Source organism: Macaca mulatta, chromosome 4 (assembly GCF_049350105.2).
Source record: "Macaca mulatta isolate MMU2019108-1 chromosome 4, T2T-MMU8v2.0, whole genome shotgun sequence".
Taxonomy (NCBI): Eukaryota; Metazoa; Chordata; class Mammalia; order Primates; family Cercopithecidae; genus Macaca; species Macaca mulatta.
The window spans coordinates 109,072,394-109,099,956 of NC_133409.1; the positions used below are offsets into that span (position 1 = coordinate 109,072,394).

The 27,563-nt window shown below is 36.2% G+C and overlaps 1 pseudogene; it reads right to left on the bottom strand.

The window, feature by feature from the left end:
- Positions 1-20,666: 20,666 nt before the first annotated feature.
- On the bottom strand, positions 20,667-22,484 carry LOC100429649 (52 kDa repressor of the inhibitor of the protein kinase pseudogene; annotated as a pseudogene).
- Positions 22,485-27,563: the final 5,079 nt, after the last annotated feature.

Here is a 27,563-nt window from a genome sequence, read left to right on the forward strand (position 1 = left end):
ATAAAATAAAATCAAGGTGATAGATTAAATTCACTTTTAGTGCCTACCATATAAAAAACTGTTCTGAAAATCAATTTTTCTTTCCTCTCTGGTTTTAGAATCCCCACTTTTTAGTTGGTCTCAGCTTCCCTTAAAGGCTAGCATGCCTATGTGACTAATTCCTAACCTATGGTTTGTAAGGACAAGAGATGTGGGCAGTTTTCAGGTCATTCCTTAAAGAGCTGATTGTGCACTTTCTCCCTCCTGAAATGTAGATAGACATGGAGGTAATCTATTTGGAATCACATGAAGGAAAACAATCCCCAAGGATTTCAAAGCAAATTCTTAGAATGAACTTAGGTCCCTAACACCACAGAGTCACCACACTAGCCCTGGACTTACACTCTGACTCTTAAGTATGAGTCTCTGTTATTTTGAGACTCTTTTACTCTAGCAAAGTTTCTATCAGAACTAATAAAATACAACAATTTTTCAATGGATAGTTGACCATTTTAAATGCTGTAGAAAAATGAAGTAAGACGGGAGTGTGTATAGTGTGCTAAGGCTGCCATAACAAATACTGCAAACAGCGTAGCTTAAATAACAGAAATGTATTCTGTCCGTTCTGGAGGATGGAAGCCAAAACTCGAGGTGTCAGCTGGCTTGTTTCTTCTGAGTCATCTCTTCTTGTCTTGTTCTTGGCCACCTTTCTCACTGGTCTTTCCTCTGTGTGCACACATGTATGTGTCCTAACCTCCTCTTCCGATAAAGATCCCAGTCAGATTGGATTAGGACCCAACTGAAGAAGCTCATTTTATTTACTACCTCTTTAAAGACATTATCTCCAAATACAGTCACACTCTGTGGTTCTGAGGGTTAGGACTTCAACATGCATTTTGCTGGGACACAATTCAGCCCAGAACAGTGAAAATGTTACTTGTGTAACTTAAAAATGCTATATAGCAGATATTTCAGACCGAGATGCCAGTAGCACAAACCAAAATAAAAATACATTGGGCAAGTAACAATTAATAAAAAATATCAAAAGCTCTGTGCCTGTGTCTCCCGACGAATAATTTGTGTTTTCTCTGACCTGACTTTGTCTTCTCAGTTTCTTTTTTTTTCCAACCTTGAAAATTTGGTCAACTCTCCTGCATCTACACTGTCTCCCTAGGACCACTCATTCAGTAGCATATGTCCTACTACTCCTGTCTCAGTCTTTCCACACATCTCCAGGCTCATATATTCATGCATTTCCTGCTTCACGTCTCTATATAGATATATAATGGATATCTCAAACTTAAGGTAGCCCAAATAGAAGCCTTGATCTCTTCTTTAAAGCCAATTCCTTCTCATCTTCATAAACAGCACCACTATCCACAAGTTTTCTAAATCCAAGACCTAGGAATAATCCTCAATTCCTCTCATTCATCACCCCTGACTCTCCACCCACACTCATATGATCTATCATAAAGCTGAATCAATTCTTCTACCAAAACATACCTAAGTTCCATCCTCCTCTCCACCACTGTGAAACCTGTAGTTCAAGTTCATAGTCTGTCATGGGGACTCCTGCAATAGCTCCTAATTGGTCTTTATGCTTCTACTCCTGCCTCCTACAGCCCGTTTTCAACAGAGCAGCTAACTCATATTTTTTAAACATAAATCAGAACATATCACTCTTTTGCTTTAACCACTAATAGTTTTCCATTGCACATGAAATAATACCCAAATCCCTTATCATGGCCTGACGGACCCTACACAATCAGCTCCCTGTCCCTCCCACTTACTTCATCTCATGCTGCTGTCCCCTTGCTCTCTTTGCTCTTCCACACTGGCCTTCTTCCTTTCTTTTGAATGCTTTATAGTCATGTTCATTTGACAACTTTTCACTTGTTGTTTTCTCTGTTTGGAATGCTCTTCTTCTAAGTAATTAGGGTGTCTCCTCCAATGTTACCTTTCAGTGAGGCTCTCCTTGACTTCCGAGAGTAGGCCCCAATCCAAGCACTGTTTATCACATCACTACCGTTTATTTATTTATTTATTATTTATTTATTTTACAGTACTTACCATGGTCTTCCTTTGTGTAGTCATTTTTTAAATTCCGAAACTATTTCTTTTCCCCACTATAATATCAACTATCTGAAAACAGGAACCTTATCTGCTTTGTTAATAATTTTATCCCTAATACCTACAATAAGGTCTAGCAATAAATATTTTTGAATGAATGGACACATGAATGGTGTGAACAGCCTTGTGGAATGTGTATTAGTATGATGATGAGCATCTTAATCTGTTCAAGAAGCTACAATATATTACCATAAACTGAGTGGCTTACAAACAACAGAAATTTATTTCTCATGGTTCTGGAGGCTGGGAAGTCTAAGATCAAGGGACTTGCAAATTCGGTGTCTTTTGAGGATTCATAGCATCTACTAGCTGAGTCCTCACATGGTGGAAGGAACAAACTAACTTTCTGTGGTCTCTTTTATAAGGGCACTAATCTCATTCATGAGGTCTCCACCCTCATGACCTACTCACCTCCCAAAGTCTCCACCTCCTAATACTATCACATTGGTGATTACACTTCATCATAGTAATTTTGGGAGAGTACAAACATTCAGATCATAGCAATGGGCAGAAGCTGGATGGATAGAAGGATAAAGTGCTATTAATGGCCAGGCATAACTCACAATTTTTTGTTTCATTAGCAGACATCCTTCACATCATCCTATATATTTACAGGTCTGAAATCCTTATCTTTTGAACTATCTCCCTAAAGTTCCAACATAATTAACGAAGTATTTCTTAGACATCATCTAGGAAATCTCACAAGCATATCCAACTCAGCATGTCTAAAAAATACTGCTTCATTTCTTCCTCCTCCTCAATCTGGAAGTCAAAAACATCGGCAAATTTTTAGTTCTAATTCTGCTACCAAACATAGAACTTTGAGCAAGCTTACCTCTCTGGGTCACTTTGAAGGATAAAATTAAAGGATAAGTCTTGGTGACTTCTATGTGTTTTTAAATAAATTTATATAATGTAATTATTGAGTCATGTTAAAACATTTTTACCTCCAAATGATTATATCTGAGTAGCTACAGAATGATCAAGCAGCTAATTGTCCCACAGGATTCAGAGTGGACATATTCAAATAAACTGACTGCAATGTCATTTTCCAATATAGTCAATCATTCCTATGCCTTAAGAAGATTCCTCTCTCTCTCTCTCTCTCTATACACACACACACACACACACACACACACACACACACACACACACACACACACATACAGTCTTCAGTACAGTTTAATATCCCTCTGGTGTCCTATATAGATCCTTGCATATGGAAGGTGATTGATAAATATCTGAGAATAGAAACTGCTACTGTACCAGAAACCTACCTCCTTCCCCCTACAGAAAAACATTATGAATACCAATTTGGCTGCCATATCTTTAGAAGTTTATGTGGCACCATGTGGTGTCAACAAGAGTCTTTAAAACCCCTTAAGCAGTTAGAACAAAATGTCAGACATCTGAAAATAGTCTACTCCTTTGATTAAGGAATTGCAGTAAGTTAGATAAAAATATTTTTATTCATAATATAGTCACTAAGCACAGCTTATGTAATGAAATTTACTTTATAGGAGGTGTTGCTAATCACAAAGTTTTTTGAGTAAAACAAAATACGTTGATGTGGGGGTAGCGGAATACAGTGAGCCAAGGGGAGGTGGCCAGGGAAAGTTAAAATGATTCTCCTTCTTAAAGGGTCATCTGGCATTCTCACCCACATCATGATGAGGGTTGCCTTTGTAGGCCTCCCATGAAAGATGAGTTTGCGATCAACGATCAAGATTATACTCTTCTCATAAGATAGAAAAGACAAATTGTAGATATTCTCAGAGAAACATATTAATAAATATAACCTGTATAGGAAGAATAATACAGGAGTGTCATTATTGTCCCCATTTTAATACGCAGTGCAATGGAAGACTAAGAACACTATGACACCAACAATGAGAACAACACATAAGATAAGTAGCCCTCTTAAATTTAAATTATATTTGCAACATAGAGTACAGAGGCAAAAACCTAACCTAGTCTAACCCAGAAGGGGAAAAAAACTTAATTCTCACAGAAAGAAGCCTATATAAGCATGCTCAGCAGGTAGAAAAAAATAATAAGAACAAGAGGTTAGGTGAGTTTAGGAGAAAAGAAGAAAGGGGAATAGCACAAATATAGTTTCTATGTTAAATGATGATGAGATGAGGCAGCAATGAGGAAGAACCTTCCCTGTATTATCCTCTTTGTATGATTCAAGTGAGTTCATATGTGAGGTTTTGGTCAAACAAATTGGATTGAAAGTCAGAAAACTACAAGACGGTAATCATTACATACAGATCTGAAGAGAAAAGAAAGATCTTGGGGGAAAGAAGGGATAGATGGCAACTCTGTCAGGGACAAATGAGATTGAGTCAAAGTAATCTGAAATTGATGATAACTTTGCCAAATTCTGTCATCTGAATGAATAGTATTCAATGAGATGTGCTAAAGGACTCGAACATTGCAACTGAAAAATTCTTTAGACGTTAAAAGCATTTACTTTCAGTTTTGTTTTCATTGACAAGACAAAGGTCTTGTTTCTTTTGGTTTTTCAAATGCTGTGGCAGAAAATTTCCTTAAGACAAATCGTGCCCTCAGGTAGGATGCAACTAAAACTTTTGAACTGTTGTGGAGCTTTCCATCTTGGTCAACAGACAACTTCAAATCTGCTTGCTTATTGAGAAGTGAAGAGGGCAGAGAGGCAGGCCCCTGGGGACCTCACAGGGCAGCTCAGGGCCCGTGGCACGTAAAGGTTCATTATTTGTACCATTCTACTGAAATGACAGTCCCAGAACTTGCAAGAAATGACCCCAGAATAACAATGTATTTCTAATTAACCTTTGGACCATTGCTTCTATTTGATTCTGGAGTTTATTGAAGAAGCCTGACAAAACCAGTATTATAGTGCTTAATTGTTATATATTAAGCCGTAATATGGATAATCAGAAATCAATCAACGTTCTATCTTTCATAAAGAAGGGCAGAGGTTAGTTAGGCTATCTCCTTAGCAGTCTAAGTTTGTGATATGGTTTAAAGGTGAAAATAAATTAGTAACCCTTTCTTCAATAAAATTTGAATAACTTGCCAAGCAGAATAACTTCAGTTTCTGTTTACTGTCACTTCATCACTATGACAGCTGTTAGTTTCATAGGCACAGTTTTACAATTTGGTTAGGTTATAGCAAAAATGAAGTATCTTTATGTATCAGAATAAAGTATCTTTAAGAATCAGAATATGGTGGATAGACAGGGTAACCTCTGATAATTCAGGTTCATGATTATTTGTTACTATATCTTGAGAAAGAATAATAATCCTAATCATAAACAAGAAATTTCTAATACTGCTGAAGGATTTGCTGAAACATACTCTTATATGCTAATACAAGGATTATAAATTGTTATAAAACATTTCTGGAACAATCCAACAAATATATGGTAAGATATTACATTGTTTATATCTTTCAAGAACAATTTTCCTTCTAAGAATATATCCTAAGAGAAAAAAATGGAAATGTAATGAAGGTTAATGTAAAATTATGACTATCATAGCATTATTAGAAATATTGAATTAGTGGAATTAACTTTGAGGGTTAACAGGTGTACCTCTTTTTAAAGTTTAAAAGTATAAAAAAAATTTCTAACCATCATGTCTATAAAAATGTTTAAAAACAAAGTGCTTACATTATAATATGAATTTAAAAGATGGGATATCATTACTTCATCATAATTTCAAACATAACTAGAGATAGAACTATAGAGAAATACAATGAGGCAGATTTATAGTAGAAATCTGTTAGAATTGTGGGAAATTTTTACTTCTGTGTTTTTTGTTTGTTTGTTTGTTTTTTGGAGATAGAGTCTCGCCCTGTCACCTAGGCTAGAATGCAGTGGTGCAATCTCGGCTCACTGCAACCTCTGCCTCCCAGGTTCAAATAATTCTCCTGCCTCAGACTCCTGAGTAGCTGGGACTATAGGTGCACACCACCACACCCAACTAATTGTTTGTATTTATGTAGAGACAGGGTTTCATTGTGTTGCCCAGGCTGGTCTCGAACTCCTGAGCTCAGGCAATCTGCCTGCCTCAATCTCCCAAAGTGCTGGGATTGCAGGCGTGAGCCACTGCTCCCGGCCACTTCTGTGTTTTCTACAATGACCATACATCACTAACATAACCATAAATATTAATAATGTGACTTATTCCTCTGCTTGAGCACCTGAAGATATTGAATAGGTCTATTTCTAAGTGCTAAAATCATTTGTACAAACTAGAAGTTAGAAAAAAAAAACATGCTGTTAATTTTCATTAAAATAATTATTCTTATCAGAGCTACCCCAAATGCATAGCCTAAACTTTTAGGAAGGCCTTGTTATGACTATGACAGTTGGAATAGAGAAACTGGCATTGTTAAAAGTGTTGCCATAGCATCTTTAATGTGATATATTTTTAGTAATGCCTGCGTGTTAGAGTTCATTTTAAAACTCAGAAGGAAGGAAGGAAAGAAGGAAGGAAGGAAGGAAGGAAGGAAGGAAGGAAGGAAGGAAGGAAGGAAGGCAGGCAGGCAGGCAGGCAGGCAGGGAGGGAGGGAGGGAGGGAGGGAGGGAGGGAGGGGAGGGGAGGGGAGGGGAGGGGAGGGGAGGAGAGGAGAGGAGAGGGGAGGGGACGAGAGGGGAGGGGAGGAGAGGAAGGAGGAAGGGAGGGAGGCAGACAGGCAGGCAGGAAGGAAAAAGAAAGGAAAGAAAATGTGGTACATATACACCATGGAATACTATGCAGCCTTGTTATAACAAACAATGAGATAAGTCCTTTGCAGCAACATGGATGGAGCTGAAGGCTATTATCCTAAGCAAACCAACACAGGAACAGAAAATACTGGATGCTCTCACTTAGAAGTGGGAGCAAAACATTGACTACACATGGACACAACAGAAGAAACAACAGATACTAGGGCCTATTTGAGGGTAGAGGGAGGGAGGAGAGTGAGGATGGAAAAACTACCTATCCATTACTATGGTTATCACCTGGGTGGCGAAATAATCCATATGCCAAACTCCCATGACATGTAATTGACTTATATAACAAACCTGCACATGTGTCCCTAAACCTACATAAAAGTTTTAAAATTGGAAGAAAAAAAAAAAAAAAGGAAAATAACATGAGCAAAAAGCCACTGTAAGTAATTCCCAGAGGAAAAAAAATCACAAACCCATATAATGTATGGGTTTGGCTAACACTCTGGATTTAATTGAACGTAGTATTAAAGTTTCCAGGGCAACAAAATCAATGTGTCCCCTTCCCTCGATTTCTAATTTGTGTCCACAAAGGTGAGAAAATTTTCTAGGATCTCAACAAAATTGGAGAGAGCTCAGATACTTTTCTCCAGATAATCAAGACTATTAGGCCTAGATCATGTCTACAGTGATGCTAACAAAAAAAGATCAGGATACCAGGACTCACTTTGGTAACTTCTACAGCTCTCTAAACTCTGTCTTTCTGCTCAGCAATTGGACAACATATGCCCAACTGTGACCAGATCTTACCAGGAGACATTGGCTGTCACACAAATAGTCATGAAAAGAGCTAATGGGAAGTACAAAGCTAAGAATAACAACACTGGCACCCTGTGGACCACCTGCCAGCCAGCCAGATCCTGGAAAGTTAGTTAGTGTCAAGCAGATGGTGACTCTGACTGTTTTTACTGAGAGTGAGTATTGGTCACTTTGTAATGAATCAGAAGACCTACTTGAAATCGTTTGGCATAAAATATAAAAAGTTTGATGACATAGTTTCACCCAGACCCATAGTCTAACTATTGGGAGAGTGGATAATGTGCAACGGTACCAGCCATCCAGTCTCAGAAAGGGACTATTAGGATTCTGAGGCCTACATCAAATGGTTTGGGGTAAGGGCAAGATTTTATTCGTGGGTGAAGGGGTGGCATGGGAGGCAGTACAACAAATAATTTAAGTGCTTCACAAAACAATAAATGAAAACCAAGCAAGGAGCCTTGAAGAAGTGAATACTGCTCATTAGAGAACCAGGATGTTGGAAGGGTGAATTAGGAATTCTCTTATTTCAGTGTCACATCAGCATCTGGGTTTTCACTTGCTACATAGCTCCCAAGAAAGGTTAACAGCAGAGATTTACACAATGCTGAAAAGGATGGGCAGTGGGCAGTATGAATACAAAACTATTAGGAATGGAACAGAACCATCTTTTGGAGAACCGCATCTTGGAAGATCTAGAATTATGTTAAGTCCTGAGCAATCCTCACCATAGATCATGAGTTTCACACAGATAAGCAAAATATTCCACTGTCATGATCTACCTGAACCACGTTTTACATATATATGCTGTTCAATCCCAGGAAAACTAGAGCAAAATACATTTATAGCTCAGTCTAAACTTTTACATCACCACTTCCAGACATAAACAGTGCAAAGCTGGTATCTTGCCACTTATGAAACAGTATGCATGAAAAAGCACATATATGTATTATGCTCATATTAACAAGTTAAAAAAAGTATTTGCTCTTCTTTAATCCTCACTATTGATCTATAAAAGAAATGCATCAGTAGATCAAGATGATGACCTTCATCACCATATAAGAAAAAAAAAATTCTCTCTCTAATGAAGAAATATCTTACCCAAATAGCTTTAGCTAATTGTGCATATTGGGTACCAGATACAGGCACAGATATAGAAATGGAATTAAAAGCAAAGGCATTATTTCTCCTGAAAGTCTCTCTTTCATGTTACTGATGGTCATTTAGTACTATCTTATTAATACAAAAAATAGCATTGTTATTAATCTACACATTACCTTCAATTAGTTAATGTATTAATGTATTTTTCCCACAAGTGGTCTGCCAGTGCCAGGAGCTGGTTATTATCATTTTTATTATATTGACAAATTGCTATCTATTATTTCAGGGACCTTAGAATAGATATATTTTATAGTGAAGAACCAAAAAATAGTATGTAATGCATTAAGTTTTGAAAGAAAAATAAATAGAATTAGAAAGAGTCCAAGAAAATATAATCATAAAGATGTCCTGCATGAAACTAATTATGGATATTTACATGTATTTGTGTGAAAAGTGGTATAAGAATCATCATTGCATTTCCAATGTGCTTGTGATTCCTACATCATGGATTAATTTTAATTTTAATTATTCTCTTAAGGGAAGAATTCAGAGTATTTATGTCACCCAATTCAAATGACCTAAGTAGAGTATAGTTTATCAACTGAACACTTACAATGCAGGTCAAGTCTACCCTTAGTTTAAAATCATCTGGGGAAAGTAATTATATATGAAAGTAACTATTTTAAACAGCACAACTTATATTTAATTAATGTATGTTTTACATAATGCAAGGGAAGGAGAGCTAATTATAGCTAGCACTTACTTGGTACTTACTATGAGCAGGATATTCTCCTAGGCACTAAAAGCCTTCTTCATCTGAATAAAGTAATAAAGATGGAAAAAATTTCAACAGTTAGAGAAAACACTGAAATATGTTTTAAGCAAAGAAAAGACCATGAATAAGAAAAGCAGCAGGTAGGAAAATAGTGCTTATGGTTACTGGAAGCTAACTGTGCATGACTGCAGTGTAAGTAGCAAGAAGGTAGGATATAAATCTGGACACTAAAGCAGGGGTGACAAGGTGGAGACCTTGGATGCCATTTATCTTAGAAGTATTTTGAAAAGAGAAATGACCAATCAGCTCTCCAAAAATTGCATTTTAAAAACCATTAAATTTGGTTCCAGTGTGATGAAATAATGGACCAAGCTTTGAAAATAGGAGCATGTTTCCTAGGATTTCAGGAAAACACAACTAGCTCAACAAAACTAAATAAGTAAACAGACAGACTCAACCACTAATATATCCATTGGGAACTTTGTTCTACTGCCTAAAAGACTTAAAAAATAACTTAAATAATGACACAATTTTTTACTGTTTGCTTATCTGATTTTTAATCACTTTTCAGCAATCCAAGGCTAGGAAGGAGGCTCAATGACATCTCCAGGGACTCATTCAACTCTTTTTCCAGTTTTGCCAACCTTAGCAGGGCCTTTTGACCTTAAATTGCAAGCTGGCTGCTGCATTTCCAGTCATGCATTGGCATCTGAGCAGAATAAAGGAGCAAGGACAAAAGACTCATACAGTCACTATATACAGCCATCCCTCAGTATCTGCAGCGGGATTGGCTCCAGTATCCCCCACAGATACCAAATCCACGAATGCTCAAGTCCCTTATATAACATGATATTGTATTTGCATGTAACCTACATACATCCTCCAGTATACTTTAAGTAACTAGTTCTTATACTGTATTGTTCTTTTTACTTGTGATATTTTTTATTATTGTATTGGTGTGTCTTATTGGTTTTTTTCAAACATTTTTGTTTGTTTGTTTTTAATTGTCTTTGAGACAGGGCTTCTCTCTGTTGACACCTGGAGACCAGCGGCTCAATCTTGGCTCACTGCAGCCTTAACCTCCTCAGGATCAGATGATCCTCCCACCTTATCCTCCAGAGTAGCAGGGACTACAGGGGCATGCCAGTCACCATGCCTGGCTACTTTGTGTATTTTTTGTAGAGATGGGGTTTCAACATGTTGCCCAGGCTTGTCTTGAATTTCTGGGCTCAAGTGATCCACCCACCTTGGCTTTCCAAAGTACTAGGATTACAGGCATGAGCCACGGTGCCTGGCCTCTGAATATCATTGATTGGTAGTTGGTTGAATGTGCATATACAGAACCTGCAGATAAGTAAAGCCAACTGTACTAGCAAAGTTTTGCCTTCTCATTAAGGATAGCAAGACTTCCTCAAATACTTGGACTCACAACTACCTGCCAGAAATGTGTTCCATGATCATCCACTGTCATAAGGAAATGAAGTTTACTTTCCAGTCTCTATGATATAGTAAATCAAAAAAGAAATATCAGGCCAGGCGCGGTGGCTCACGCCTGTAATCCCAGCACTTTAGGAGACCCAGGCGGGAGGATCACGAGGTCAGGAGATCGAGACCATCCTGGTTGACACAGTGAAACCCTGTCTCTAGTAAAAATAAAAAAAAATTAGCTGGGCGTGGTGGCAGGCGCCTGTAGTCCCAGCTACTCGGGAAGCTGAGGCCGGAGAATGGCATGAACTCGGGAGGCAGAGCTTGCAGTGAGCCGAGATTGCGCCACTGCACTGCATTCCAGCCTGGGTGACAGAGCAAGACTTCATCTCAAAAAAAAAAAAAAAAATTGTGTGTGTGTGTGTGTGTGTGTGTGTGTGTGTGCATACAAAACGTATATATATATACACACACACATATATTTATATATTATATATTTATATATTATATATAAATGTATACATTTTTATATATGCATTTATATATATATAAATGAGAGGGAAACAGAAAAGAAGCCTTCAATAGCTGCCAAAGCAGTGGATTTAGTGGTATTTTCTGGGGGAGGAGAAGATACTTCTAACTCTTAATGTACTTCAATTCTTGACTATTCTTTCCTAATGCTGGTCTAAGAATTTATATTCAGAATCACAGGTAGAAGTGGATGGCTCCCATCAGATTAAAGACTACTTTGACAGGAAGAGTGAAACTAGTTCCATGTGGACAGATAATTGAATGAGACAAAATTCATGAAAAAGGGATTATAGCAATGGAAAGCCACAGGGCAACAAATATCCCTTACGTCTAACACCACTCTGACTACTCAACAATGATCGTCCCCATCTTCCTGCAGTGATTTTGTCCAGTAATCTGTAGCCTTTTTCTTATGGAAGGTAGGTATCCCTTGGTAGATTATAATTCATCTTAGCCAGTCACAAAAATCCAAAACTCCTTTGCAAGTGATTAGATTAACAGTGATTATATGACCCCCAGTTTTAGCCAATGAGACATAGGGAAAAAAATATACTGGGAGTGTATCAAATAAGGTTTTCTTCTGGATAATATATATATACACACACACATATATATGTGTATATATATGTATATATATATTTGTGTGTGTGCCTCAGAGCTGCTATTGCCATCTGTGAGAATGAAAAGAGCTATAACCTACACAAATAGCAAAAAGGGAAAATGTAAAATGCATGTGGGTATCTGATTATTTAACTTAGTTATTGAAGCAGCCCTCAAATCACCCTCCCCTGGATTTCTTATTATTTGAGATAATAGTTGTTTAAGTCACCATTAATTGGGGAGTTTGTACTTGCAGCCTAGAGCATTTTAACTGACATTATATCAGTTAAAATGTAACATTCACATTAACAGTGCAACATTCAAATTAAGATTTTAGGAATCCAAAGAAGAAATTAAGGGGCTAATTTAGATCACAGATCATGGTCTAGGACTTAGGCCCATGAAAACAGATGCAGGGGAGAACAGAAGTAAATAAAAAGAGGAAGTGTTCACAATAAAGTAACTTTATGATTTAAGTACATTTTGTTCACACAAAATGGAATCTTGGAAACTAAATAGAAGATTAGCTCTCATTCTTTGGCCAACACAGAATGTGACAGTTTATTGACTCACTTATTATCAGTACAAAAGTCACTCTGCTATTATGCACTGGGTCTCAAAGTAGCATATGCAACATCCCAGAAAATGGCTTTTATGGGAGTAAGACACTAATTAGGGTTTTTGCAAGGATCCAGCAGGTTTGCCATGGCACATCTGGCAGAAAAATAACGGAGAGTGTCTGTGATTCACATGAGGAAACTCTGACAATAAAGTATTTCTGTCAGATTAACATTTTTCTCATGCTATGATTATACTGGCTTTTATGAAATATAAACCTTTATTAAGCTGAACAAAATTTACAGCAGAACAAAATTGATGATAAATAACATATCATGAGGTTATTTCATTGTAAAATGTACTTTTCAGAAGCATTAGAGGAAGAAAATGCAATATAACTGATAGATACTTTGTGAAAAAATCCATTTACAATTAGGGTCATTTCTGGACTATGGTGTGTGATTGCTAGGACAAATCACAGTGTAAGCTGTAACCTTCTTCCCACACTCAATATTTTTATCCAATAAAATAATGTGCTCAAAAAAAATCTCAAGGGCAGCCTTGAAGAAGAAAAGAAGTAGGAAAAGAGTATAACACTTTTGTCTCTGGAGAAGGGACAGTACAGTCCCTCCAGCTATTCATTAATGGTAGTGGAGGGATTTATAAACTGATTAAATGTATTAGCATCTCATCTGACTTTGCCAGCACTATCATGGTTCACAAAGAACTTTAATGTACAAAATCTCACTTAAATTTGAACCAATTATGAGTAACAGACGTTAATATCCTTCTCCTGATGTTCCGTATTAACCTCTCCCACAACATTCAATGTCTACCCTTCTCATTTTCCTGTGACCCAAAAGAATGAACTCTACTGATTATACCATCTGAGCTAGCTCCTACTTGGATTCAGCCAATGGGAGGAATGACTGGGAAATCAGAAGGCAGGAGGAGGAATAATTCTTCCCCAGCTCCCTCACTATGTCGGTACCACAGTTCTTGCAGTGCTGTATCCATCTATGGCCTCAGCATCTGATGGGAGTCCCCCTCCTCAGTGGCTCCTATTCTCACCAGGCTCTAGTGACACTTTTTTCCCTTTGAATTTTCAAGCCTAGTGTGGTAACAGCTTCCATGATATTTAGGTCTTAGATGTGTTGATATCTGTTATTAATTCTCTTAACCCTGACCATACTTCTATCAATAATTCATCAGAGTGTGACTTCTCTTTCGTTGAGACCCCAAATCGACACTTTCCCCATTTCAATTATGAGGTTTAGCATTGTTAACTGACTTTTCCAAGCATACAGCTAGTAAGTGAGAGTAACTTACCTATCTTCTGTTCTCAGTTCACAGCTCATTCCCTTATACTGTATTATCTTTATATGTACATGCATTTTAAATACCTGCTTTCCTCTTTCCACTTCTGTGTATCACCAGAGAAACTCAATTATCAATAGTCAAGACCTAGAAGACTTCTCAATTTGTCATAATTTCAAAAAGGCTTTGATCAGTGTTCATTTCAGAAAAGTATCTGAAATGTAAACTCATTGAAGCATTTTTCCATCACTTTCATAAAAATTATTCTTCTAAGTAAATATATGATCCTCACAATGTTGAAAAGTTTTTGGAAGGAATTACTTAAGAAGTAAGCAGTTCAGCAGAATGAGACTATTTTTTCTGAAATTATTTTTTTCAGAAAAATATGATCAAAGAAAGTAAAAAACAAAGTGTCTCAAAATAGCCATTCACTTCTTCATTCAAATCAGTATAGCCCTGAAGGCACACAATCCTTAGGCCAGCACTTAATTGACTTAGGCCATGAAAATAGCTATAGGGAAGTCATATCAAGAGGCAGAGATACATTCTCTGTTTCATTTTTTTCCTTTTTTCTGTGATTGGTTTAGAATGCATAAACTCATTTATAGAGATAACTAAAAAAATTATGACAGTCTTTCAGTTCTATTTTGCTCTTTCTGAAATCATGATGGCTTTGGATATATGTAGAATTATACTATTAAAATTGTAGGCTGGGCATGGTGGCTCACTCCTGCAATCCCAGCCCTTTGGGAGGAGGAGGTGGTTGGATTACCTGGGACCAGGAGGTCGAGACCAGTCTGGCCATGTGGATTACCTGGGACCAGGAGGTCGAGACCAGTCTGGCCATCATGGCGAAACCTTGTCTCTACTAAAAATACAAAAATTGGCCAGGCATGGTAGCACACTCCTGTAGTCACAGCTATTCTGGAGGCTAAGGCAGGAGAATCGCTTGAACTTAGGAAGCAGAGGTTGCAATGAGCTGAGATTGCCTGGGTGACAAAGCGAGACTCTGTCTCAAAAAAAAAAAAAAAAAAAAAAAAAAAAAAAAATATATATATATATATATATATAATTACAATGCTATAAAATTAAAAATTAGATCTTGTCTTTTAATTATATGATGACTTCCTCCTAGGTGAACTTTACATTTTTATTTCAAAAGACAAGTTAAATTTTTAAAATTGAGTATGAACCAGATTATTATAATTACAACTATTTCACTAGGAGTGCTTTTTCTCCTAAACTATAGGTTCCTTAAGAGCAGGTACCACATCATAATAATTTCTACAATTTCAGAACTACTCTGAAATATAGTGGGCACTAGCCAAATGTATACTGAATTAATTGTGATATTTTTAGCACAAATATACCCTGATAATCCTTTGCCATGTTTGTACTAAATTCAAAATGTTTCCTACTGACCATAATGCTGTTTGTGTGAAATAGGGTTATATATTTTCTTCCAATATTCCTCAAAGACAGTATGTCAGTCAACCACCCTAGAACATTCACACTTCTATCTTCAAGATTCTCAGCCTTCCTTTCCCAAAATTTACAGTAACAGTGCAACTGCTAGCTACAGTTTCTATATGAGCATGTGTCTTCACAAGCACTCTGGACATGAAACATTTTTGTACATGTATAACCGACAGCACATAAGACAGAAATAAGACTTTACTTGAACTTTTTAAAAAGTAGATATTGTCAACTCTGGACACCAGAATCTTAATTTCAAATTGCTCAATTGTTGGTTGAGTCTCAAGTTCAATCAACTTGAGCTTTGGGAAGGAATGACTTCTTAAGGACACAGGAAGGGGAGCATCACACACTGGGTCCTATTGCAGGGATGGGGGAGGGGGGAGGGATAGCATTAGGAGATATACCTAATGTAAATGATGAGTTAATGGGTGCAGCACACCAGCATGGCACATGTATACATACGTAACAAACCTGCATGTTGCGCACATGTACCCTAGAACTAAAAGTATAAAAAATTAATTAATTAATTAAAACATTGTACTGGAAAAAAATATTTTTTAAAAAGGTGGGCAAAGGAAAAAAAATGTAAGAAGTTCAGCGTAATATTATTTTTTCTGAAACTATTTTTCAGAAAAATATGATTGAAAAAAGCAATAAAACAAAGTGTCTCAAAATAGCCATTCAATTCTTCATTTATATCAGTATAACCCTGAAGGTACAAAATACTTAGGGAAACATTTAATTGGAGGAGCCATAATGCTCGGCAAATTGTGATACATGTTGTGCACATCCTCCTTCTTTCTTCCATTTGTTTGAATTGAGAATTTTTTTCCTATTTCATTTATTTTTTCTTTCTATGAATTTGAAAGTTACTCTTAGTGTTCGCCCTAATTATGTCCCTAATATTTTAGGGACATATTTAACTCTTCAAAGATTAACTGTTTTTATCCTCTCGAATGAAATAATATAACTTTAACATCCAACCATTGATATTACCTGAAAGATATATTTCTCTCTCTCATGCATTCATCACTATGGATCGCTGTTTTTAAACCAACATTCATTTTACTGCACTTTGTGAAAGAAATTATACTGAATATGTAAAAATCAAGTATGAACTGTTCAAATAATAAATTAATAGAATTAAAAATTACATCCTTCTTTATCTTCCTTCAAGCCTCCCACCCCTTCTAGTAATAATCTCTGTCAACAATTCAGTTTGTTTCCATCTGGATTTATTATTCTACATTTACAAACAGGTAGGTATAGATGCAGATATGCACACGTATGATTTGAAATGGTTATGGTTTTGAAGGTTTTATTTACATAAATTGGAACATATTTTCTGCTTTTTCTTTTTCCCTTATATCTTCAAGAGATTTTTCTGTCTATACAATACATCATTTCACTGAAGAGGAAATAAAGACCCAGAAAGGTGAAGTGACTTGCCCAAAGTCACACAGCTATTAGCTCCAAAGATCGTTATGAAAGATTTTCCTCCCTTATCAGTCAGGATAGGATAGATTGTACTTCTGGCAACAATTAATCTTTAAAATCGCAGGGGCCTGCCACTACAAAGATGTGTTTCACACTCACTTTGTAAGTCCATGCACAGTCTCTCCACTTACCTTACCTCCAGGACTCAGAAGCAGCCTCTACCAGTCTCACAGCAGAGGTAGAAGGAAGATGCCAAATCATTACCTGGCCCAGAAAGCTTCCTCAGTAACATTCCATTGGTCAGAGCAAATTACAGGAATAAATCTGACATCAAGGTGGTGGAGAAGTATAATTGTCAACAACAAGAGGAGCCATAATGCTTGGCAAATTGTAATACGTGTACATGTCCTCCTGCTTTCTTCCATTTATTTGAATTGATTGAGAACTTTCTTCCTATCCCATTTTTTTCTCTCTGTGAATTTGAAAGTTACTCTTAGTGTTTACCCTAAAATGTTAGAAGCATATTTAACTCTTCAAAGACTATTATTTTTATCCTCTCAAACAAAATAATTTAATTTTAACATCTAAGCATTGACTTACATGCTATTATTCTCCACTATTTTAGTTATTTTTATTATTTCACAAATCATATTTTATTGCTTTTGGTTTTTCAAACAACATTTGTGGTAATTTATCCATTTTTATCACATATTCTGGTAACTCTTTCCTTTTTTAATTACAGATATTCATTGTGGAATTATTTTCTAGTCTTTCAGAGTGTATCCTTTAGAAAATCTTTCAGTAAGAAACTATTAGTAATAAACTCTCTTTTTAGCTCTCACTGAAAATGCCTTTTTATCTCCTTCTTCCTTGGTTATACTGTTCTAGGTTAAGATTTATTTTTGTATCACATTTTGAAAATGTTATTTTGCTATTTTTTGGCTCCGTTATTGAGGATGAGAAATATTTGGCTGATCTAAATGTTGTTTTCAGTATTTAATCTGTCTTTTCCCTCTGGGTGCTTCTAAGATTTTCTTTTTTATCTTTGATCATCTTCAGTTTCAGTAGGATGGATCTTTGGTTTGACCGCAAATCTCACAAGAGTTATAGTTAGATTGTCTCAAGAGATATTATATTTTACCCTTGAACCCAGAACCTCTGCAAAGAGTAATTATTCCTTGTTGATTATTTTACAGACAGTGTAACTATCGCTGGTCTGACTTTATGCAGAGGTTCTCTTGTTAAACTTCTGACACAGCAGGACCTAGGCTTTGTCTTTTGACTCTATAGTCCTAGACAGCCATATAAATGAAGTTCATGGAACAAAACATGGATAAATGGAGTTCCTTAGAACAGTCAGGGAGTTGAATCTTGCTCGCCCAACTCTAGATTCATGATCCTCACTATATATTTCCCTTTTGAGGATTTATTTGACTTCTTTCTGAATCAGCAATGCAGTTATAGATGTATTTGTAGATGATTTTCAGGAGAAGTGGGTAGGGAAGATAATGTGCCAAAACACTGCCAAGGAAATTCCTGATGGGCTTGTTCAATAAAAATTTCACAAGCACATAAAGAAGGCTTGGCGCGCTCTCTCTCTTTTTGACATTCCCACTTGCCATTTTTCAAATAGGAAGAAAACAGTTTAATTTAATTGAATCTATTTGTTGAAATAAAAGAAATGTCACTTTCTACACACATATATATAATAAAAAACAATATACAGAATATTTTTCTTTTTTAAACAAAATTTACATTTTATTTAGACTAAAATAAATTATACAAAATTGATTTTCCTCACCAAAAATAGCAATATTTTCTGTAATATTTCTAGATAAAATACAAAACACTTATTTTTGTAGTTTGCCAGCTTTTGTTTACAAATCAAGATGAGGCAGAAGATACAGTCATGGAAAAAGACAGAAGAAAACATACAAGTCAGTTGTCAGTATTCACGGCCTCTGATTCTGCCTTGACCATAAAGTGTTCTACATACTCCTGTTAAAAAGCATATGATGATGTAGTTTCAACAAAGAAATATAAACAGTAACAGCCAAATGTGGAACAACAACAGCAGGCTTTTCCATTCAAACTTCAACTGTAACTTGTTCCTTTAAGTTCATTTACTAAGACAAAACCTGCTCTAAAGTCCTTGTTTCTTGATCTCACAAGCTTCTCACTCTGGTCATTCTTTAACTGTCAATTACAGAGTTTTAACAACATACCTGAAACTCTTCTTAGTCCAAGGTCAATTATAAGGTTTATTTTAACATATTATAAGATGTACTCCTTACTCCTACACCTCCTCAAAATATATTTCTTCAAATAATTGATAACTCAATATCCAACAATCAAATCCAAAGTGATAATAAATGTTATACCTAAAATGCCTTAACTAAAACAATTCCAGAGTGCCAGTAGCAGAGATCATGCAGAAATAAAACAGGGTGTTTTCAATGCTAGCTTCTGGAAGAAAAAATAGGTCCTCAAAGCATCAGATTTCAAACAGGAGCCATTTAAATAGTAAGATTATCAGTAATTAATGTATTCAATGGGAGGCCTATAGGCAAAGATATTCAGTGACTGAGTGACCTGCATACACCTTACAGCTTTCCTTCCAAATATCAAATGTAAGATAAAGTCCATTTAAAGAAGCTTTTAAGTATCTGTAATGATTTTTGAATTATCTGTGGGGAATTCTGACTTAGTGGGATAATGTTTGATATATGTGTCCACCATTAAATCCAGAACATGCTTTAGATCAAAATGTATGTTAAGCAAAGCCAAGTTACTCGACCTTTGGTCTGTCGAAGGTTTCCTCAAGTATGTTTTGAGATGCTTTGTCCATTTTCATACCACTAATTCTCAACTTTTATCACAGGAAGAATACACAGGACCTTCAGCAACGCATACACATTAGTAAAATCTTGATTTAGTCAAGTGGAGAGTTTCATAAATGGTGGATGGAAGCTCTATATTTCTCCCTCTGTCTTTCCATTTGATTCTTCAACAATGCAGTTTGGCTGAGAGCATATTGGGACGGGGTAAGTCACTTCTACACACGCCAGTATAGTGTTCCTCTAATGTATAAAATTTGAGCTGACCTGTGACTGAGGGTAACAGAGATAAGCATTTACGAGCTTTGAGGTGCTGTTCTGAAAACCCACCTTTAAGTTCCTGAATAATGTACTCCACTGTTGAACATGCGTTTTCTTTTTCTTTTTTTTTTTTTTGAGGTGGAGTCTCGCTCTGTCGCCCAGGCTGGAGTGCATTGGTGCGATCTCGGCTCACCGCAAGCTCCGCCTCCCGGGTTTACGCCATTCTCCTGCCTCAGCCTCCCGAGTAGCTGGGATTATAGGCTCCCGCCACCATGCCCGGCTAATTTTTTGTATTTTTAGTAGAGATGGAGTTTCACCATTCACAGGATGGTCTCGGTCTCCTGACCTTGTGATCCGCCCGCCTCAGCCTTCCAAAGTGCTGGGATTACAGGCGTGAGTCACTGCGCCTGGCCGAACATGGCTTTTCTTTATAAAAACTCTCATAGGGTAGTTGGAATTTCAGGTTACCTTGCTGAATTCTGTGGAATTTCTCAGGGAATTTCATTTGAATATCAAATTGGATAGTCATATTATGACTTCCTCAAACCAAAACTCATTATAAACTTCAATTTTTTTTCCATCACTTTACTGAGTGACTCCAGTATTGCAGTCAAGCTACTGGTTGCAGACAAGACCTCAGAGGTTTGCCCCTAGAGATTTTTCCAAAAGTCTCTTGTAAAAAACAAAAACAAACAAACAAACAAACAAAAGGACATTTTAAAGAACAACAATGGTAACAATGAAATCAAAACCTGTTACTGTACTTCACGGTACAAATGCATTATTATTGCATCTAATATTTGTCACTATTTGTACCATGCAAACATAAAACAAGTGCTTTCATGAGGCCCACTAAAATTTCAAAAGCATCCTGCCTTCCTGTCCATGGTGAATGTCAAATTTCCTTCAGTTCTTTACCCCTTTCTTCACTCTTCAGAAAAAGAAAAAAATTACATTTCAAGTTCTAAAAGCAGTTGTGGTAATTGATTGATAGAAAAAAATGAACAAACTTCAATTGTTCCCAATGCAACAGAAACTCCCCATAACAGTCAGTGATTCCACCAACCACATATTTAAGGCATAAGGAGAAGAGAGATATCTCCTCTGTAGATATCTTGGGGATATTTTTGTAAAAGTCTAGAAGCAACTACTTTCATTTTAGAAGAAAATTCAGTGGACAGAATGGAAGCCTGCCTGTAACAATACTCTATTTGTAGCCCCCACTTCTCAGTTGCCACAGTGTGGAATTTTACAGCCAAAATTTGTGCATAACTTCCTAAGTTGGGAAGCCTACAAAATCCTCTTTCAGGTTATGAGATTCATGGACAAACCTCGCCAACACAGGTGATGCTCTTCCCCCACTATGTCCTCTATATTGACAGTGATAAGGGAAAGAAGAGTGAGATTCTCACTTCCCTGAACATTTCTACCTGAATACAGCTCTCGCAGATCTCTAGCATCTGTTTCTGATGGGTTTCTTAGCAGAACAGTGCATTAACTGCAGTTGTCTCAAAGTGCTTTCTCGGGACCTCTTCGCCAGAATTTATCAGCCACTCCAGCAGTTCTTAGAAGTTATCAGGAGCAAAGAGACCTGGGATTTCATCAGCTTTATATTTATACAGAGGTATGTTTTGCTTTCCTGTAAGAATACAAATTTCGAATCGAAATTTTAGGTATTCTTTGTTTTGCTTCTCTTCAAGGGTTAGAGATAAAATGTCCTCAACTCCTTCCGCACTTGGGATTCTGAGCATTGCTGTTACTAGTTTCTTTATGTTATTTCCTTTTCCTGTTGAGAAGTTTGGTCATTTTTTTTTTCCTGTTTCCATGTCCTGATTTCTTTTTTTCTTCTTCTTTTTTTTTTTTTTTTTTTTTTTGAGATGGAGTCTCGCTCTGTCACCCAGGCTGGAGTGCAGTGGCCAGATCTCAGCTCGCTGCAAGCTCCGCCTCCCGGGTTTACGCCATTCTCCTGCCTCAGCCTCCCAAGTAGCTGGGACTACAGGCGCCCGCCACCTCACCCGGCTAGTTTTTTGTATTTTTTAGTAGAGACGGGGTTTCACCATGTTAGCCAGGATGGTCTCGATTTCCTGACCTCGTGATCCGCCCGTCTCAGCCTCCCAAAGTGCTGGGATTACAGGCTTGAGCCACCGCGCCCGGCCCCTTCCATGTCCTGATTTCATCTTCACTCAATTCTTTTATTCATTTTCTGTGTCTACTATGTGGATTGTCTAAATGATTAGTAAGAGCACATTGTGTGGATATTGCGTTATCTCAAAGAACTACCCTGTAAATACAAGGTCTACAGATCACAGAGTTCTCAAATTGTTTGGCACATAATTGATAATGTTTATTTAGTTGATCAAGTGTTCTATCTTGTAAGTCTCTTCTCTGCTACAATTCTCCACCCACTCCTGGCATCTGGCCGACCCCCAAGAACCTGAAGAAGGCCAGGTAAGACTCCTTGCTCTTCCCCTTGCAGTTGGGGACAGTGCTGAAGTTCAACCTTGTCACTGCCTGCCTGCTGACCCAGACCCTCATCCCACATCCTCAGAGTATCCTACAGGCCTGTCTGGCTGGAGAGAGAAGCCTGGCTGGTGACAAAGGGAGGGGCAGGCTACACATGCTTTTCTGCTTTTAAATTCCAGTCTTTATTCAGGTAGGATATGTTTTCTCTCTGAGCTCACTGTTTTGAAATCATCAGTACCACCAATAACACGGCAAACACACTATGAGCACTGACAAATTGCTGACAAGAGGACTAAGAATTCTTCAGAACTGCAATTAATGATTACTAGTTGAACTCTATTTTCTATTTTCACATAGATTCAAATAAGTTTTCAGAAAAATTCATCATTATCCAAACCTCTCACTATCCCATATCTAAAGGGAACCAAATAGATTCAGATATTCAGATATCACAACATCCTTTACCATGTGAACACAACTATCCAAACAAGTTATATAAATCCAGGAGCTGAGTAAATTCAAAGAACAAAGGTTACTTGTATTAAATAAGACCTAGTATAAGAAAGTGATATGTATGGCATAGATTAGGTAAAGAGTATAGACTTTATGGATATAAAGAAGATCAATGGAAGACAGAGAACTAGGTAACAAAAGAAAAAAGACATTACATTTCCCTAACTATAGGCAAGAAGAGAAAAGCATCATATAGGTGAAATGTAATTTCCAAGAGCCATTCCTCATTCATCTTCTTGAAAAGTCTATGATATTTTTTCTCATATCACCTTATCAAGTATCTTTTCTGTATTGATTAAATATGGTTAAGAATATCCACTAGTTTCTTCGGCAGGTACTTTAACAGCTTCAGTCCTGCTTGCGTGCATTCTAGCCATAGTTTGGATATATCACTGACCAAGAAAAATGAGTGGAGCTGCACAGATAAATTTGTGAAGCAAATTCTCTACAACCTCTTTCTTCTCCTCTGTCCCCATCTGTAACTCTCCATTCCAAACGCAAGCAAATTTCTAAATCTCCTTGTTAAACTGAGAAAGATTCAAATACATTTATACTTTGAAAAAACCCAAATTTCCTCTGTGTTAACTCTGCTTGTTCTATTTGTTTGTATTGTAAGCTTTCATCGCTAATTGTGAAATGCAAAGTTGTCTTCTGTTTAAGGATATCTGGCTTCAGCCTGCCAAGCAGCAATTGTTGCAGGATGCCTGAGCAACCTTCTAGGAAGGATAATAGTTTGATTTTTCCTCTTCCCACTTCCCTCTCCAAATACTGGCATTTGCTTCCTTGGAGAATAGTAATCCTTGGCCTCCAGTTCACTTAAACTGCTAAATGAGGAAGGCTATATTTCACAAACATGTTTTCCCCCTTAACCACTCTACCAGTCCAAAAATAAGAGATAAAAAAATCCCATATAGATCAATAATAATTTTACAAATTTGTTTTTTACTTCTTCGAAACCTGTCCTGGCTGTCATTCCAAATGAATCTCTAATAGTGGAATTTCAAATGTACTAAATAGCAGGAATGTAAGTTTGGGACCTAGACTCTTAGATAGTAAACGAAACCCAACAAAACCCTAGCTATGGTGTTTTAAACTTAAAATTTGTTTGTGGTCTGGTTATATATGAAAGTCAGCTATTTCTTTGTTGTTTGTATGTTTGTTTAGGGGGTCATTTTGGTTTTCATTTTTTGACTTTTAATTAATTTTTAATTGACAAAGATTGTATGTATGGTGTACAATGTGATGTTTTGAGAGATATATATATAGTAAAATGGTTAAATCAAACTAATGAGCATATCTATCCATTACTTTACATATTTACCATTTTTTTATGGTGAGACCATTTAAATCTACTATCTTAGCAATTTTTAAGTATGCAATACATTGTTTTTAACCATAGTCACCATGTTTTACAATAGCTCTACTGAACTTTTTATTTTGTCTAACTGAAAATTTGTATCCTTTGAACATCTTCTCTATCCTACACTGCAGCCTCTAGTAACTACCATCATACATTCTACTTCTATAAATTTGACTTTTAAACATTCCACATATAAATGAGATTATGCAGTACTTGTCTTTCTGTGCCTGGATTATTTCACTTAGCACAATTTCCTCTAGTTTTATCCATGTTATTTCAAATGATAGAATTTCATTCATTTTTAAGACTGCATATTATTCAATCTTAAAAATTTTGTATATTTCCCACATTTTCCTAATCCATCCACTCATCCATGACATTTAGGTCTTTCCCATGCCTCAGCTACTATGAACAATGCTGCCATGCAAGTGGGAGTGCAGATACCTCTTCAGCACAATGATTTCATTTCCTTTCTAGATACATCCAAAAGTGGAATTGCTGAGTCATATGATAGCTCTATTTTTAATTTTTTGAAGAACCTCCACACTATTTTCCAATACAGCTATACTAATTCACACCCCCACCAATGATGTACAAGGGTGCTTTTCTCTATATCCTCCTTAACACTTATCTCTTGTCCTTTTGATAATAGCCATCCTAACAGTATAAGGTAATATCTCATTATAGTTTTGATTTGCATTTCCCTGATGACTACTGATATTAACAATTTTTTTCATGTACTTGTTGGCCATTTGTATATCTTTATTTGAGAAATTATTTTAGGTATTTTGCCAAATCCTCAAGGAAATCAAATAACTCAATTATTAATTGTAATTTGTAATTGGGTTATTTGCATTCTTGCTATTGAATTGAGTTTCTTAAGTATTTTGAATATTTAACCCCTTATCAGAGGTATGGATTGCAAATATTTTCTCACATTCAATAGGTTGTCTCTTCACTCTGTTGATTATTTTCTTGTGCAAAAGCTTTTACTTTGCTGTAATTCCATTTGTCTATTTTTGCTTTTGTTGCTTGTGCTTTTGAGGTCACATACAAAAAAAAAAAAAAGAATCTTTGCCTAGGTCAATGTCAAGAAGCATTTATCCCATTTTCTTCTAGAAGTATTACAGTTTGAGGTCTTACATTTAAGTCTTTATTTTTAGCTGATTTTTATATCTAGTGAGAGACAAGGGTCTAGTTTATTTTGCATATAAATATCCAGTTGTTTCAACACCATTTGCTGAAGCAACTCTCCTTTCCCCAGTGTGTGTTCTTGGCAACTTTGTTGTAGATCAGTTGACCATAAATGCAAAGATTTGTTTATAGGCTTTCTATTCTGTTCTATTGGACTGCATGCCTGTTTTGTATAGTACCATGCTGTTTTGATTACTATAGCTTTATTCTCTTTGCTCAAGATTGCATGGGCAATTTGCGGTCTTTAGTGGTTTCATATGAATTTTAAAATTATTTTTTCTATTTCTATAAAAAAAAGTCCTTGGGATTTTGATAGAAATTGAGTTGAATCTGTAGATCACTTTGGGTAGTATGGACAGTTTAGCAACATTAATTCTTTCAATCACTGAACATGGGGTATCTTTTCATTTATTTGTGCCTTCAATTTCTTTCATATATGTTTTCTAGTTTTCAGTGTACATACACATCTTTTATCTCTTTGTTTAAGTTTATTCCTAAGTATTTTTTATATGCTATTGTAGGCTGGGAGTGGTGGCTCACGTCTGTAATCCCAGCACTTTGGGAGGTTGAGGTGGGTGGATCACGAGGTCAGGTGTTCAAGACCAACCTGGCCAACATAGTGAAACTCCATCTCTACTAAAAATACAAAAAAGTAGCCAGGCATGGTGGCGAGTGCCTAGAATCCCAGCTACTTGGGAGGCTACGGCAGGAGAATCCCATGAACCTGGAAGGTGGAGGTTGCAGGGAGCTGAGATAGTGCCACTGCACTCAACCCTGGCAACAGTGTGAGACTCCAAATCGGGGGAAAAAAAAAAAAAAAACTATTGTAAATGTGATTTTTTTCTAATTTCTAGTTCTAGATAATATGTCAGCTTTTCTTTCCATCACTCACTATTTTCTGTTTTATTGGTTAATAGGATGTTTCTGGTTTTGTAGATCTTAATTTTTTCCATTGCCCCTACTCAACTAAATTTATTCAATTAAAATAATTTATCTTAAATCTCACCCATTCCTTGGATTTAAAAGGCCCCTAAACTGATCCATTCACATGGTACACTAGCCGTATCTCTACCTCCAACCGTAAGGCTGAATCATGGTGGTTTTCCATTATGCTGTTGAGCTGTGTCTACGATGTGTTTAGAGAATTATGAGAAAATTCTCTTTTTTCAAGTCCTCCAAGTTATTAGTGAGAAAAAAAGATCAGCTATTTCTTAAATTAAATATTTAATTGTTGCACAATTCTAGCAAATGGATTAGTCATACTCATGTATAGAATGCCTTTAAAAAAAAAAAAAAAAAAAAGTCCTGAGAGTTAGTATGACATAAGCCAAAGCAGGAACAATACATTTAAAAAAAATTCTTCTTCTTCTTCGTCTTCTTCTTTATTTATTTATTTTAAATTCTAATTGACAGAACATAATTGTATATAATTCTGGGTCCAATGTGATATTTTGAAATATGTATACATTGTAAAATTATTAAATCAAGTGAATACACATATGATTTCAAAATGGATGAAACAAAATGAAGCAGTTAAAAGTCCTGGTACTAGAAGTTTATATAGATGAGTTTAGTTTTTCCACAGTTGTTCAATCTCAGAAAAAAAAAAAAAAGTTCATATTAGTGCTAAGAGTACTTGATCTGAAGTATGCCAGGTGGAAAAACCTTCATTTAGAGGTTATTGACCTAAATTTCAAAATTGGAGTTCCATTTTCAGACAACTTACAGATATTTGATCCCCTATTAAAATAAAATCTGTCCCATTTCCATCTTCATCCCATGGGTATTATCATCATTTGCTCTAGTAATACTTTCTGGATAATTAGCTTAAAATTTAATTTTAAAATATGACATCTGAGATAGCAGATGAATATTTTAAGGAGGATATCATAGTGTTGCTGAGGATTGGACCTGTGATATGAGTGATTTATTAATTTTGAAAACACTGATATTTCTGTTTTACTATAGTGATCAAAAGCTCCTGCTTGGACTACAAAAATTAATTTTTAAAATGTAATTTACCTATTCAACTAGTCAAGCTGTTACAGCTATTATCCTACAAAGAAAATTTTATAGTCCTATTT